This window comes from Hemicordylus capensis, chromosome 3 (genome assembly GCF_027244095.1).
Source record: "Hemicordylus capensis ecotype Gifberg chromosome 3, rHemCap1.1.pri, whole genome shotgun sequence".
In the NCBI taxonomy this organism is placed as follows: Eukaryota; Metazoa; Chordata; class Lepidosauria; order Squamata; family Cordylidae; genus Hemicordylus; species Hemicordylus capensis.
Genome location: NC_069659.1, coordinates 253,173,759 through 253,188,398, shown reverse-complemented (window position 1 = coordinate 253,188,398; position 14,640 = coordinate 253,173,759). Strand labels below are relative to the sequence as shown.

General features: G+C 45.6%; 1 long non-coding RNA gene across 2 annotated transcripts in view; it reads right to left on the bottom strand.

The window, feature by feature from the left end:
* Positions 1-2,013: 2,013 nt before the first annotated feature.
* Positions 2,014-14,640, bottom strand: part of LOC128350685 (uncharacterized) — a 44,413-nt gene continuing 31,786 nt past the window's right edge. For both annotated transcript variants that reach the window (XR_008319388.1, XR_008319387.1), the window contains exon 3: positions 2,014-2,187. This is a non-coding gene — a long non-coding RNA (uncharacterized LOC128350685). The remainder of the gene's footprint in view (positions 2,188-14,640) is intronic.

The window sequence follows — 14,640 nt, the reverse complement described above, 5'->3', positions numbered from 1 at the left end:
TCTGATCGTCTGTCAGCGCGGCTGCAAGCAGCTGCAGAAAGCAAACTTGGGGAGGGGAGGAGGGATCCCCATAATGCACCATGCAATTATTGGAGCGCTGGGAGCAGGGGAATGTGGGGTGACACATCCCAACACCCCAACCCTCAGAGCAACCGGCAACAGCGATCCACCCACCCAGAGGAAAGGACCTGCTCATCTGCAAGAGAGGTAAGCTTTTTGAGGCTTCCTCCCCTTGCCCCGCCCCATCAAATCCGTTTCTCTGCTCATGAGAAAGTGCTCCCAGTATTGTTAACGATTTACTGGAGAAATTATATAAAACTTAGATTGGTGGTGGTGGGCGGGACCCTACCACAGCTTATCCACTGATTCTCTCTAGAATCACATGTACCTATGATAGTTCAGCCCAACCACTCACCTTGTTCATCCCAACCACTATACAGCCCAACCACTCACAGAAGGTTCGGCTGCAAAACTGAAAAGGTTCACCAGGTATCAAGACTGGAACATGGTCAACCACCACAGGAGGGTTAGCACCAAAGCTGGAACCAGAAGGGCCAATCAGGGAACCAGGAGTGGAGAGAACAGATAAGTAATAGGGGTCTGGAAATAAATGGAGAGGTGAGTCTCACGATCGGTGAGACTTGCCCAGAGCAGGTTTGCGGGGAGAGCGGGCTTAGCCCACTCTCCCCACAGATGACTGGACGGGAAGCCCTGGGTGGCTGGATCAGCCACCCACATGACTTCTGGCTCAGTCACGGAGCCGGTGGGGGCTTAGGATCTCAGGGCCACATGGCCCCTGGAAGTTCCAGTATGCTCTGTGCGAGTGGGCACAGCTGGGAGGCTGCTTTTTAGCCTCCCGGGCAGGAGTCTCCTCATGATGCCGCAGCAACACATGATCCAGAAACCCCAGTTAGGGGAGCGCTCGCTCTACTAACCAGGGCTAAGGGGAGGGCTTCGCAAGCGGGTTACACACTTTGAGGCAGTTGGGCTCACCTGCTAGCCCAGTGGTTCTCACATTCTTCTAAAATCAGGCTAGGGTCCCCTAGCCTGATTTTAGCCGATCATGAGAATAGCTTCTGAGAGTTAGAAAGAAGCCAGATTTTGAAATGGAGCAGACAATCAGAAATTGCAGACAAGAATGCACAAAGCCCTATTTATACGTTGAGGCGGGTCTCATGATCCGTGAGACCCGCTTTTCCCCAAAGTGCAGGGAGAGCGGACTAAGCAGATGAGTGCGGAGGGAGCCCTGGGCGGCCAGATCGGCTGCCCACATGATTGCTGGCTCTGTGATGGAGCCGGCAGGGGCTGGAGAGCTCGGGGGCAGTGCGGCCCCCGGAAGCCCCAGTATGCCCTGCGCGAGCGTGCAGGACATACTGCGGAGAACCCCGGAGCTGGGAGGCGGCTTTTTGCCTCCCCTCCAGGGGCCTACTCATGAGTAGCCACGGCATGGAGCTGTGCCATGGCTACTCACGACCAGATAGCCCGGTTTGCAGAGCGCTCACTCCGCAAACCCGGGCTAAGGGGAGGGGTACTTAGGTGGGTTACCCGCCTAGGAACCACCAGGCTCGCAGCCGAGGCCAGTGGTTCATACGATGGGGCAAAATCGGGCTAGCCTCCACTAGCCTGATTTTGTCCCATCATGTGAATAGCCTCGTTATGTTAAATATTCATACAATCTGTGTAAAGTGTGCGTAGGAAGACATGTATTAAAGGTACAGTCATTCACACATTATATACAATACACATATTTTTGTGCACTTCCTACTTGTACCATGCATTTGAGACACCTGTAACGTGGTTCCCTTGAATGCAGGTTAAAAATGTACCTGCAAGGCACATTGCAAAAACTTGTACAAGTGTACAAACATCTGAACACATGTACCACACAGTGGCCAACATGATGTGAAGTTCAATGGAGATGGTAAGATGCATACGCTGTATACAGACTGTACATGTGTGGAACAGAATTTGGAAATAGTGCTAGGAAGCAGAATTTATTCATGTTTTCTTTTCCAGAATCTGTTAGATCGATAAATTTCCAAAGTCACATTTCCAACCACTCTTTTCGTGAAGAGAGACATAATATAAAAGGAGATCTTGCAGCAGACTCTTCAGCTGTGGTGTGAACCTGGCTTCCTCCTGGCTTCGCAGTTTAAATGACAGATGTACATACCTATGAATCAAATGCTTGTTGAAGGAGGGGGAGGAGGGGGAGAAGAAAGGGCAAGAGGTAAGTGTGAGTTTAAGTGTGTGTGTGTGTGTGTGTGTGTGTGTGTGTGATGGTGGGTCCTTTTATAAATGAAACAAACAGGAATTGGGGGAAGTGTTCTTGTTACAAACAAGGTTTGTTTTCAAAATTTACAATTATGCCATATTTATTCATTTATTATATTCACTGTTCATGCCACTTTTCAACCATAACTCACTTCCAGACAAGCTTTATTAAGAAAAATCTTGGATAAAATCTCTCATATTCAGGCTGAACTGGATTCCACAGTTACAGCAGAGTCTACTTGGAGGAGTCCAGAAACTCCTCTTATAGGATTAGATTGGATCACTTTCAGTTTGTGAAAACTGAGGAGGTGGACAAACTGTTTTGGACTGTAAGTCTACAACCTGTTCTCTTGACCCTTGCCTAACTTGGCTTATTTCACGGAGTAATCGTATTGTCAGAGAGGATATGGTAAATATTATAAATGTTTCTTTGAGGAAGGGCAGATTGTCTTAAGGAGGCTCTCATTAGACTTATTTGAAGAAACCTTCATTGAGTCCCTCAGAGTTAAATAATTGCAGACCTGTTTCCAATCTTCCATGGTTGGGCAAGGTGATTGAGCAGGTGGAGGCCTTTCAGCTCCAGGAATTTTTGGATGATGCAGATGATCTAGGCCCATTTCAAACTGTCTTTTGAGTGGGCTATGGGGTTGAGACTGCCTTGGTCAGCTTGATGGATAAACTACAATTGGCTCTCAACAGAGGGATTGTGACTCTGCTGTTGATCCTTTTGGATCTCTTGGTGGCTTTTAATACCATCGACCATAGTATCCTTCTGGCTCACCTAAAAGAGGTAGGATTGGGTGGCACAGTTTTACAGTGGCTCCATTCCTACCTCTCTAGTAGATACCAGATGGTATCAGTAGGAGACTGCTGCTCTGCAAAGCAAGAACTGAAGTATGGGGTTCCACAAGGCTCCATACTGTCCCCAGTGCTCTTTAACATCTACATGAAACCACTGGGAGAGATCATCAGGAGATTTGGTGCAGGGTGTTATCAATATGCTGATGACACCCAGATCTATTTCTCAATATTGACCTCATCAGGAAATGGCATAACTTCCCCAAATGCCTACCTGGAAGCATTAATGGGCTGGATAACAAACTGAAGTTGAATCCAAAAAAGGTGAAGGTACTGATTGTGGAGCATCTAGGAGATGGTTTAGGTCTGCCACACTCACTCTGAAAGAGCAGGTACATAGCTTGGGAATACTCCTGAATCCAAAACGCTCTCTGGTTTCCTAGGTTGAGGCAGTGGCCAGGACAGGAGAACTTTTTATCAGCTTTGTCTGATACATCAGTTACACCCATTTCTGGAGGTCAATGACCTTAAAACCATATTACATTTGCTGGTAACCTCCAAGCTCGACTACTGTAACTCTACATGGGGCTGCCCTTGTACATAGTCTAGAAATTACAATTGGTACAGAATGTGGCAGCCAGACTGGTCTCTTGGACAACCTGAAGAGACAATATAACACTGATTCTAAAATAACTGCACTGGCTATTCATATATTTCCAAGCGAAATAAAAAGTGCTGGTTATTACCTTTAAAGTCCTTAATGTCTTGGGTCCAGGGTGCTTAAGAGAGTGCCTTCTCTGTGATGAACCCTGTTGCCTATTAAATTATCTGGAGAGGTCTGGTTATGGTTCCCACCAGCTGATTTGGTGGCGACTGGGGACCAGGCCTTCTCTGTGACTGCCCCAGGGCTTTGGAATATGCTCCCAGTCAAAACAAGATGATCTCATTCTCGCTTTGCTTTTTGGATGACCCTCCAAACACACCTGTCTTCTCAGGCTTTTAACTGAATTAATTTTAAACTGTTTACTTGTTTTTATCATAAAAATTGATAAACATGAACATTTTCATGTTTTTACCATGAAATTGTTTTAACTTTTTTATTCTGTGAATTATTTTGTTTTTGCTCTGTTTTATATTTGTGGGGTTTTAAATTGTGTATACTGCCTAGAGGTACACATATCAGGCAGCACACAAATATGATTGATTTGACATAGTATGATATAAATAAGATATATAGACAGATGTAAAATCAATTCTTACACCACAAAAGACCATGAAGTGAACTAAGCTTTAATAATCTTTTTACTTCCTTGATTTCTCAGAAATGTTCATTATGAACATACATGTATTAATTTCTGTAAACAGCTTTGAGTAGTGGGTTTTGGCCTTAAATACATAAATAATCTGACATGTGAAGTGGCCCAGCTTCATGGTAAAGTTCTATAGGCTGCCATCATTCTTTCCTTATTGCAAATGCCTTCCACACTTGGATCATATTCTCTCCCTCCCTCTCTCTCTCTCTCTCTCTCTCTCTCTCTCCACCCCCTCCCCAAATTCACCTCTTTCCACAAGTGGGCGTTTTTCATTATGGCTGACATTAATACTGAATGAACCAACAGCTGCTTTTTGCTAATGAGTCCTGAGGAAAAAGAAATACATCTCAGAGGCTGCACTTTCCATCTTGGCAGCTAGCCAACAGAAATCTATTAGCAAAATCTGGCTTTCTAGAAATGGACCTCTAAAATTGTTTCCTGCTAAATGCTACACAGTTAAATGCCTTACAGACAGTGTGGTCCATCTAGGGATGTGCAAATCAATTCAAGTTGAATCTCTTTGAGCTCGTATTGGGGTGATTTGAACTCAAACCAAATTGACCCTAGAATATAGGGCCTAATTCAAGTTCGAATTGAATCAGCCCCATTTAGAGCTTGAATAAATTCGAGTAGCAATCACCATTTCGGAGGGCTGTTTCCCCCTTCGGATTGGTTTACTGGCACTGGCTTCCGATTAGCTTGAGAACTCCTTGCTTCTTGATTGGCTTGCTATCATTCAAATCAAGTGTTGTCATAGGCAACTGTGCCCCCATTGGCTAGGAGATGGAGCAGAGAGAGGGGAGGCCAAAGGAGGAATTTTTTAAAAAACGTATTTAAGTTGCTGCTTGAAGGCAAAGAGACAGAGAGCCTGTCAGGCTCTCAGTGTAACCATGGGCCTTCTGCTGCCAAAGGAGGGTGAAGCAGCCTCAGAGTTTTCAGCCAGGGGAGTTTTAAGGTTTACAGGTAGGGCTTGTTCTATTCACCATCCCCGTCCTAGTGTTGCCACCCTCAAGGCTCAGTCAGAATCCCAGGGATCCTGGCACACCGAGCCCTCCTCCTGGACTAGCCCCTCATCACTGGCCAGTCCTCCCTTATATATATCCTGACAGCTGGGGCAGGTCTTGTGAGATCTCGTCTTGAGATCTTGTGGGAGCTGCTCCTGATCCTGTGAAGTTATGCTGTCTGTTGACATCTTCCTGCCAGGGCCAGCGTGAAAGCTTCCAGTTCCAGGTGGGTGTATTGATACCACGGCTACTCATGAGGAGACCCCTGGTGGGTAGGCAAAAAGCCACCTCCCGGCTCCGGGTGTCTCCCCAGTATGCCCTGCGTGCTCGTGCAGGGCATACTGGAGCTTCCAGGGGCAGCTCAGCCCTCGAGCTCCCCAGCCCCCGCCAGCTCCATCATGGAGCCAGCAATTGTGTGGGTGGCCGATCCAGCCGCTCAGCGCTCCCTCCCTGCTCATGTGTGGGGAGAGTGGGCTTAGCCCGCTCTCCCTGCTCACCCTGCTAAACCAGGTCTCACTGATCATGAGACCCGTCTCAGAGAGTGTGACGCCTGGTTTATCTGTCTCTCTGTTTCTCTCTTTTCCCTTTTAATCTGCAGTGCCAACTGCTTGTAGTCCCCAGTGGTTCTAATAACTGGAGTGCTGTGCTTATTTGTTTTTTCTTTTGCAGCCCCAAGCTGCACCTTTGCTGCTGCCATCTGTGTGCCTGTTCGATTCATTTTTGTTTTTGTGGGATGGTGTGTTCTGTCTGGTGCCCAGGGTGTCAGGCTCTCTGTTTCCCCCCCCCCCCCTTTTTAACCTGCTCAGCACAGGAGTGCCTCTGAGAGCAACACCTGGTAGACTCTGGCTGAAGACAACAGAAACCCCTAGCAGAAGATGCCAGAAGGTGAGGTGAGACCACCACCACCCCTGCCTTCATCAAATTGTAGGACTCAGAGTTATTTAAATATGGCCTAGTCTGGGCAACGGCAGTGGGGGTTAGGATTAGGTACTAGTAGGACTGTAGAATCAGACACCAGTTTGAAACACTCCTTCAAGGAGCAGCAAAGACATGGTACATTTCCCAACTTGTTGTATATAACAAATTGTCTGGTGAGGACTTAGTGGAGAAATGGCCGATGGAAACTAGCAACTTGTAACATTTTACACGTGAAGACATCCCGATCTTATGGTATGCAACCGAGCTCTCCTCCATTCACTAATGGAGCACAACTGCATAGCTTTATCATTGCCTTTTGTGGGGCACAATCCACTCAAAGTGGCTCAGTCCAGCTAGCAATGGATGTCTTTGATTTGCACAGACATCCTCACCCTACAGTGAAGGAGAAGCCTCCTTGATTGATTCAATTGTGGTGAGCTCTCGATTCCAGGCAGTCTTGGATGAAACAAATTATCTAGACCCATTTCAAACTGGCGGGCAGGTTGTGGGGTGGATACTGCTTTGGCCAGTGTGATGGATGATCTCCAAAGAGGAATTGATAGAAGGAGTGTAACTATGTTGGTCCTTTTGGATCTCTCAGCAGCTTTTGATACCATCGACCACGGTATCCTTCTGGATTGCCTGCGGGGACTGGGTGTAGGGGGCACTGCTTTGCAGTGGTTCCACTCATACCTCTCAGGCAGATTTCAGAAGATGTTTCTTGAAGACTGCTGCTCTACAAAGTGAGAGCTTTTGTATGGTGCCCCTCAGGGCTCCAGCCTGTCTCCAATGCTTTTTAATATCTACATGAAATCGCTGGGAGAGATCATCAGGGGATTTGGTGCTGGGTGATATCAGTACGCTGATGACACCTAAATCTACTTCTCCATGTCAGCTTAATCAGACAATGGCATAACTTCCCTAAATGCCTGCCTTGAGGCAGTAATGGGCGGGATGAGGGATAATAAACTGAGACTGAATCAAACAAGACAGAAGTGCTCACTGTAGGAAGCCACAGTTTAGGAAATGGGATAGATCTGCCTGTTTTGGATGGGGTTACACTCCCCCAGAAGGAATAGGTTCACAGTTTGGGAGTATTTCTGGACCCAATCCTCTCTCTGATACCTCAGGTGGAGGTGGTGGCCAGGAGTGCTTTCTATCAGCTCTGGCTGGTTCTCCAACTGCCTCCTTTACTGGAAGTGAGTGACCTTAAAACAGTGGTGCACATGCTGGTAACCTCCAGGCGTGACTACTGCAATGCACTCTATTTACAAAGGGATACCTTTGTACATAGTCCGGAAGCTGAAATTCGTGCAGAATGCTGCTGCTGGATTAGTCTCCATGATGTCCCATAGAGACCATATTACTCCGATTCTAAAAGATCTACACAGCCCACCAATATGTTTCTGGGCAAAATACAAAGTGCTGGTTATTATGTATAAAGCTCTTAACAGCCTGGGCCCATGGTATTTCAGAGAATGACTTCTTCATGATGAACCCCACACTTATTAAGACCTTCAGGGGATGTTTGTCTGAGGGTGCCGCCAGCTCAACTAGTGGCAACTCAAAGGCATGCCTTCCCTGTAGTTGCCCCAGGACTGTGAGATGCACTTCCTGCTGAGATCAGAGCTGCTCCATCCCTGTTGGCTTTTAGGAAACAGCTTGAGACACATCTCTTCAGCTACGCTTTTTAGTTAGTTGGTATTCTTATCAATATTTTAATCTGGTTTTATGTTTTAACTGTTAAATTCTTGGTTTGCATTATTCTTGGTTTGTTTTGTGCTGTAAACCGCCTAGGGATTTCAGTAGTGGGTGGTATATAAAATAAAATAAAATAAAATAAAATAAAATAAAATTCAAGTATCTGGATGATTTTCAGTATATCTGCCCTGGCCCCACCACATGTTTTCAGAGTCATCACAGCACAGAAAGAGTCTTCACAACATAAAGGGGAGTCTCCTTGACTCCAGCAAGTCACTATCCATACTATCGAGCAGTCACTCAGACATGCAAGTTGCAGTCCTTTGCTGCTTGTTTCTTTCTTGCTTTTCCCTGCTCATCTACTGGTGAAGAGGCCAACCAACGTGCAATGAATGCACCAAGGAAGGATAAGGTAACCAAATCTTGCTTTTCTAAGCCTCTTCACTGCTTTTCTCCTGTCTCTGCCTCCCTCTCAACTTTTCAGACACTTTAATACAAGTCTGCAGCCAGGCTCTGGTTTAGAGCCTTAGCCAAACTGATTGACTCTACATTAGGACTTCAGCTAAATTGTTTCCAGTAAGACTCTTAGTTAGAACTAGCTGACCCCGCACAGAGCATCTGTGCGGTTGTGGTCTTACCGTGAAGAAATCTGCATTCTATTATTATTATTTTTAACCCGTGAGGCAGGCTTCTGGGCTTACTATGAGGTAAAGAGTTACAACCTAATCTTCAAGCCAAAGTAGGGCAACCTTTTCTGCCATGGAAGTCTTGGCCCAGCAGCTTTCTTTCCCCATTTGCTCCCACCCCCAGCCCCATGTCTTCCCCCCACCCCAGCTCCCTCTCTCTCTCTCTCCTCTGTTTCTTTCTTTCTCTCATTCTCTCCTTCGTCTCTCTCTGTCTCCTCCGTGTCTGTCTCCTTAGCAGAGGCGTCCTCCCTCTGAAGCCTATGCAGCCTAATGCTTCATGCTGTGAGGTTTCATGTAGTTCTTTCAGGATGTCTTTCTTTCTCACTTCTCGGTGTCTCTCTCGCTCCATTTTTTCTCTTTCTCTCTCTCTCATCCGCGCTTCCCCCCAACCCCGCCACATTTTAGCCTGTCTGCTTGTGTTGTTCCCGCTGGCCACTGCCGCCTCCTCCTTCCCCTGGTCCCTGGCGTTGGGCAGCCAAGCGGGGCCTGAAGGCTCCCGTGTCCCCCCACCAGCCCCATGTCTCCCCCCCAGCTCCCCCCCTCCTGTTTCTTTCTTTCTCTCATTCTCTCCTCCTTGTCTGTCTCTTTAGCAGTGGTCTCCTTCCTCAGAAGCCTAAGCAGCCTAATGATTGGTTCTGTGATGCCTGCCTGCTTGTGTTTCCCCCACTGGCCTCTGCCTCCTTCTCCTTGTCCTGGTCCCTGGCATCAGGTGCCAAGCAGTGCCTAAGGGCTCCTGTGCCTCCCCCATTCAGCTGGCTCCTTCCTGTGCGAGCAAGCAGGCAAGTGTCTCCTGAAGGTGCCCATCAGAGTGTGGTGGCCATTCGATGGCCTCCTGTCGCACGTGAGCCTCCACTGCCCAGCCAATCCGCTTGTTTGGAACTCTCCCTGCCACACATTGGAACCCACTGCGGATGGTCCGTCTACGGGAATTAATTATATAGATATTAGCAAAGATTTATTGTATTTTCCTAACCAAACTCTTTTCCCTTTCTGTATCTTCATTTTATTCTCAATAAAGATTTAAACTGTATTTCTGCCTACTCATCTTTTCTGATACATCAAGACATTGCTCAAATTAATACTGGAACTGAACTGCTCACCAAAATAAGCTAATTTCCCCACTTTTAGCCAAAAGCATAGTTGGAGTGCTTAGCCAGCATTCCAGGGCAGTTCTGGTATCAGGGGATGGCTATCTGGACAGCCAAACCTTCCTTGAGACTTCATGGTCACTGACAATGCTGCCAATGTAACTAAGGCAGCTGAGCAGGGTCAGTTTGTGTCCATCCATTGTGTGGCACACACTCTGAATCTGGCCATGCAGGATGCACTTGGCCCTTCTGGTGCTGCAGCCAGGAGAGACATCTCCGCTGAAGGCACTGGGCACCATCCTGCTACTGCCACAGCTGCTCTTGTGGAGAGGTGCCACAAGATAATAACTTTCCTTCATCGGAGTGAAGAGGTTAGGCAGATGCTTAAAGAGAGGCAGCTTGAGCTGGGCCTACTTCAAAACCTGATCCCTCAGGATATTCAGACCCGGTGGAACTCCACCTTTCTCTTGTGCCAGCACCTGCAGGAGCAAGAGGTGACCATCTATGCCCTGGCAAGAAGGCATGCCCTGGAAGTTTACAACCTATCCAACAAGGACTGGGTGCTCCTTTCCAAGGTCATCTTGGCACTCGGACCATTATTTGTTGCCACAAACATTGTGTGTGGTGAGGCAGCAATGCTGAGCCAGGCTTTGAGCACTGCTGTTCTCCTAAAGAAGATGATGAGTGAGTTCCAGACCAGGCTGACCACCTGGGAAGCAATCACCTTGGCAGGTTGGCTGAGGTCTGGAATGGTGGATCAGCTCAGCACACCCTTGGGTGCATCAGCAGCATGTTTTGTCCTGCCTATGTGACCCAAGGATGAAGGACCAACCCTGACCAATTGCCCTGGTGGAAGGACATCCTGGTTGAAGAGGTTAGGCAAGCAGGGGAGAGGAAGCTAGGGTGCAACCAGGAGAAGGGTACTGGAGTGCCTACTATGAGTGCACAATCAACCCCTAGCAATATTATCACCAATGCTTCTCAGTTCAGCAGCATGGTGTCCCTTGTAGGGCCAAGTGAGCCAGTGGTTATGCCTCTGTGTTCCTCCTGGTGGCTCATGGAGGGGTTCCTTGGCACCTTGCCAAGGGTATGGGAGGAGCCTACCTCAGCACTAAGTATAATATGCTTGCTGTGCTATTGCTTGCTGTTAACTATCTGGTTTTGCTGGATCTCAGATTGACAAAGGCAGAAATTGGGTGCCTGCCTGCCGTCCTTGAATTTTGGTTTGATCTGTTTGTGAGATGGTGTTATGGTGAGAAATGGACAGTGGCAGCTCAGCTATATGTGTCTGTGTTTAATATTTCTTGGTGATTGCTGTGATGAGCTCCATGTCTGGCCTTGAGACTAACATGTGCTTAACTCACTGCTCTGGTCTGCTCTGCAATCTGCATTCTAGATTGCAAGGTGGACTCAGTCAAAATGTGGCTGAAGACTATGTTCTAGTTGAGCTTACGACTGTGCTTGCTAGCTGCTAAGGGTGCTGCTGTGGCAGCTGTAGCAATGCTGGAGTCATAATTGTGTGTGAGAGAGCAACTTGTGCCAATGATGTTACTGCAGCACAGGCACTGTGGCTGGCAGTGGATTCTTGGTCAGTGATTCTTTTTTGGCCATTTTGGACTGTGTGTTTGGCAAAATGTGGTGTTCTGTGTTGTGAGGGACTGTTTGCTTCTGTTTTGCAGAACTTTTCAAGGCAGGGTTTCAAAATTTGTGCACTCTGCTTGTTTCAGCCATAGGGGACAATGGGGAACACCCCATATTTCCCATTTGTAGGTCCTAGGGACACCAAAGTGGGTTGGGTGGTATGGCATGATGGTAGTATGGCATGACCCAACCCACAAAAGAAATGGGAAATGAGTGATTTTTTAGAAAATATTTAACCTTTCCTCAAACCCCCATGGGATCCTATGGTGTGTGTTGGGTTTTTTGAAAGATTTAAAAAAAAAATCAGCTGCTTGCCCATTTCTTTTGTGGGTTGGATGGTAGGTAGCACCCACCACACCCTATCACCCAATTCACTTTGGTGTCCCTAGGAGCTACCGCTTTCTGGAAGACCATCTGAGGGAATGGGAGGATGATGCACTGGTCCACTCTCCTTCTTTCTTCTGAAAGCCATGGTGTACTACAACACCAGCTTCACTATAATTGTACACTATTATCTGGGACAATTTTGGTGCCACCTATGAATGTGTACAGTAACAGAACAATAACAAAAAATACTCCAAATGCATAGGTTTCAACTGTTCTTATTTACCCATGACAGTCTCTGTTTTCCTGGAATCTGATCCTGGTAAATCATTGTCCCTATTTTTGCTTCTTAAAAATGCCTTACTCACTTTTTTTTTTAAAGTGAGTTGCCAGAGTTGTCATTCTTCAGGATTCAGCTTCATCCCTAGAGATTCTAGAAATTAAATCTCCAGGTGGGTAGATGGATGCAGAAAGTTCCGATTGCAACTGCACATAAATGTGTGTACAGCACTAAGGCGCTATGCAATACACAGAATATATGGGTGGAATCTAGTCATCAGCAATGTGTTACAGTGCGTGGGAGATTTGGGCAGAAATCCTTGATATGAGAATTACAAGTGTATCCCTATTTTCATGTGCAAGATGTTGGAGGGCATGGACTCATCTGCACTGATGATCTGGAATACTATTCTCTGCATGCACTTTCTTACCTGCTTTCCATCTGTAGCATCCTTGTAGACAGAACTGCACAACACACCTCCCAAGCTGCTTGGCCATGCCCCTAATATTGTATACCATGCCTTTCAGGTTTCTTGTCCATGCACCTTACACATTCACAGACATGTCCATTTTTAGCCTACTTTCCTTAAGGAAAGTAAGCTTATGAGATCACCCAGCTTTCTCTCTGTGTGTCCATGTCAACTTTGCAGTGCCTGGACTGATTTGAACCAAATTTGGTACAGTTGTAGTGACATATAGGGGCACCTCAATGACAGTTTGTGATGATGATGTCATCCACCCCAATTAGACATGGTGGATGCATGGATATTTGAGGTACAAGTGGGCTAACTTGTGAACCACCTAACCAATTTGAACCAAATTTTGTACAGCTGTAGTGACACACAGGGACACCTCAACGGTGTAGTTTGTGATGATGTCATCCACCTCAATTCAAGATAGTGGATGTGTGAATATTTGAGGCAGAAGTGGGCTAACTTGTGAAGATGGTAATTATCAGTTAAGATTATAGTGAAATATTGTTCATTAGTGAAATGTTGGAAGGTATGCAAATGTAAATATTAGCGTCATGCCTACCTATGCCTAATAAATATTTAGATAGAAGGTCCATGCCGTCATTTAGAAAAGCTGCCTTAAATTGCTGGGACGGAGAGAGATACTAATCAAATAAATATAGTCATAATGCATTAATAATGTGGGAAACAAGAGTATAAAAATGAAACCTATCCTGTTCATCTAGTGACAATGCAAAATTATAGTTTTTCAGGTTAACTAATGTTTGATGACAATTTTATATAAAATACATGTACTTTATATGTATTTGAATATAATCCCTATTTTTTCTTAAAGGGATCAATGTTTCTAAAGTATTGTATAAAGATTTCCACAAAACCCTTTTGACCCAAGAAAGCTCCTGGCAAGTTTCAAGCTATTTCATTTTCAACTACTTCGCTAGCAGCACTGACATATGCCTATGATAAAGCAATGTAACAGCTCTAGCGAGGTTTTAAAATATTAAAATCTGATCTTGACACACGTATTGTTCACTTGTCACAGTGGAAACTTTTGGACATAGTGCTTTGGCAGAGGTTGCAAATGGCATTCAAATATATTAGAAATGCCACATATGGTATGTTCTAACAGAAAACTAATCAAAGGGAAGATCAAAAGCCTGAAGGAACCATACCTGATAAAGCTTGTAAGGCAAGCTCACACCCATGAAATATTACTCACTGACATCAATCAGAAAGATATGAAGAGAACTAGCCAGCAGCTACATTTTCCAGAAACTGATTATAAAGATTATGACAAAAGAGTATAAAATTTCTAGCAACATTATCATTTTTATTGAAATGTGGACAATTGGTCCTTTCTTCCCTGCCAAAACAATTTTTGTGAAATTTAATTTCTGGTGCTTTTTGACATTTGCATTACTTTTGAATGAATTAGGAATGTTAATTGAGCCTCACACAGCTCCACCAATTTGTGATTCTCCCTTGAACCCTGAGATCACCAGCAGATGACTTTGACATCTGAAGTTCAGAGATGGCTAGCAAGTCTAGGGCATTTTTTCACAAAACCTGCTCCATGGAATTCCTTTACAAGGGATGTTTTACCAGGGGTTCAGACTCTGCCCCCCACCCCACCCAACAAGCATTTGAGGAGTCTCTCCCTCCTTTTACTGAACGAGCTGACAGACCTAATTTTATTCATTCATTCATTCATTCATGTAATTTCTATACTGCCCTATCTGAAGGCTCTGGGCAGTGTACAACAACAACAACAACAAAAGCATTTAAAACAATAGACTCAAAACAATATAAAACAACTTTAAAAACAATTAAAAACTATTCAAAACCAGTTTAAAACATTCAAGAACAATTTAAAAACCTTGGAAGACCAGAACAAACAAATTTGTTTTTAGGGCTCTCCTGAAGGCCAACAATGAACCCAAACTACAGCCCAGGAGCAGCTACAGAGAAGGCCCACCTCTGAGACACCATTAGATGTACCAGTGGTAACCAGAGATGGACCTCTCCAGATGACCTCAGTGTGCGATGGGGATCATAAAGAAGATGGCGCTGTCTACGGTAACCCAGAACTAAGGCATTCAGGGCTTTAAAGGTAATAATAACCAGCACTTTGTATTTTGCCC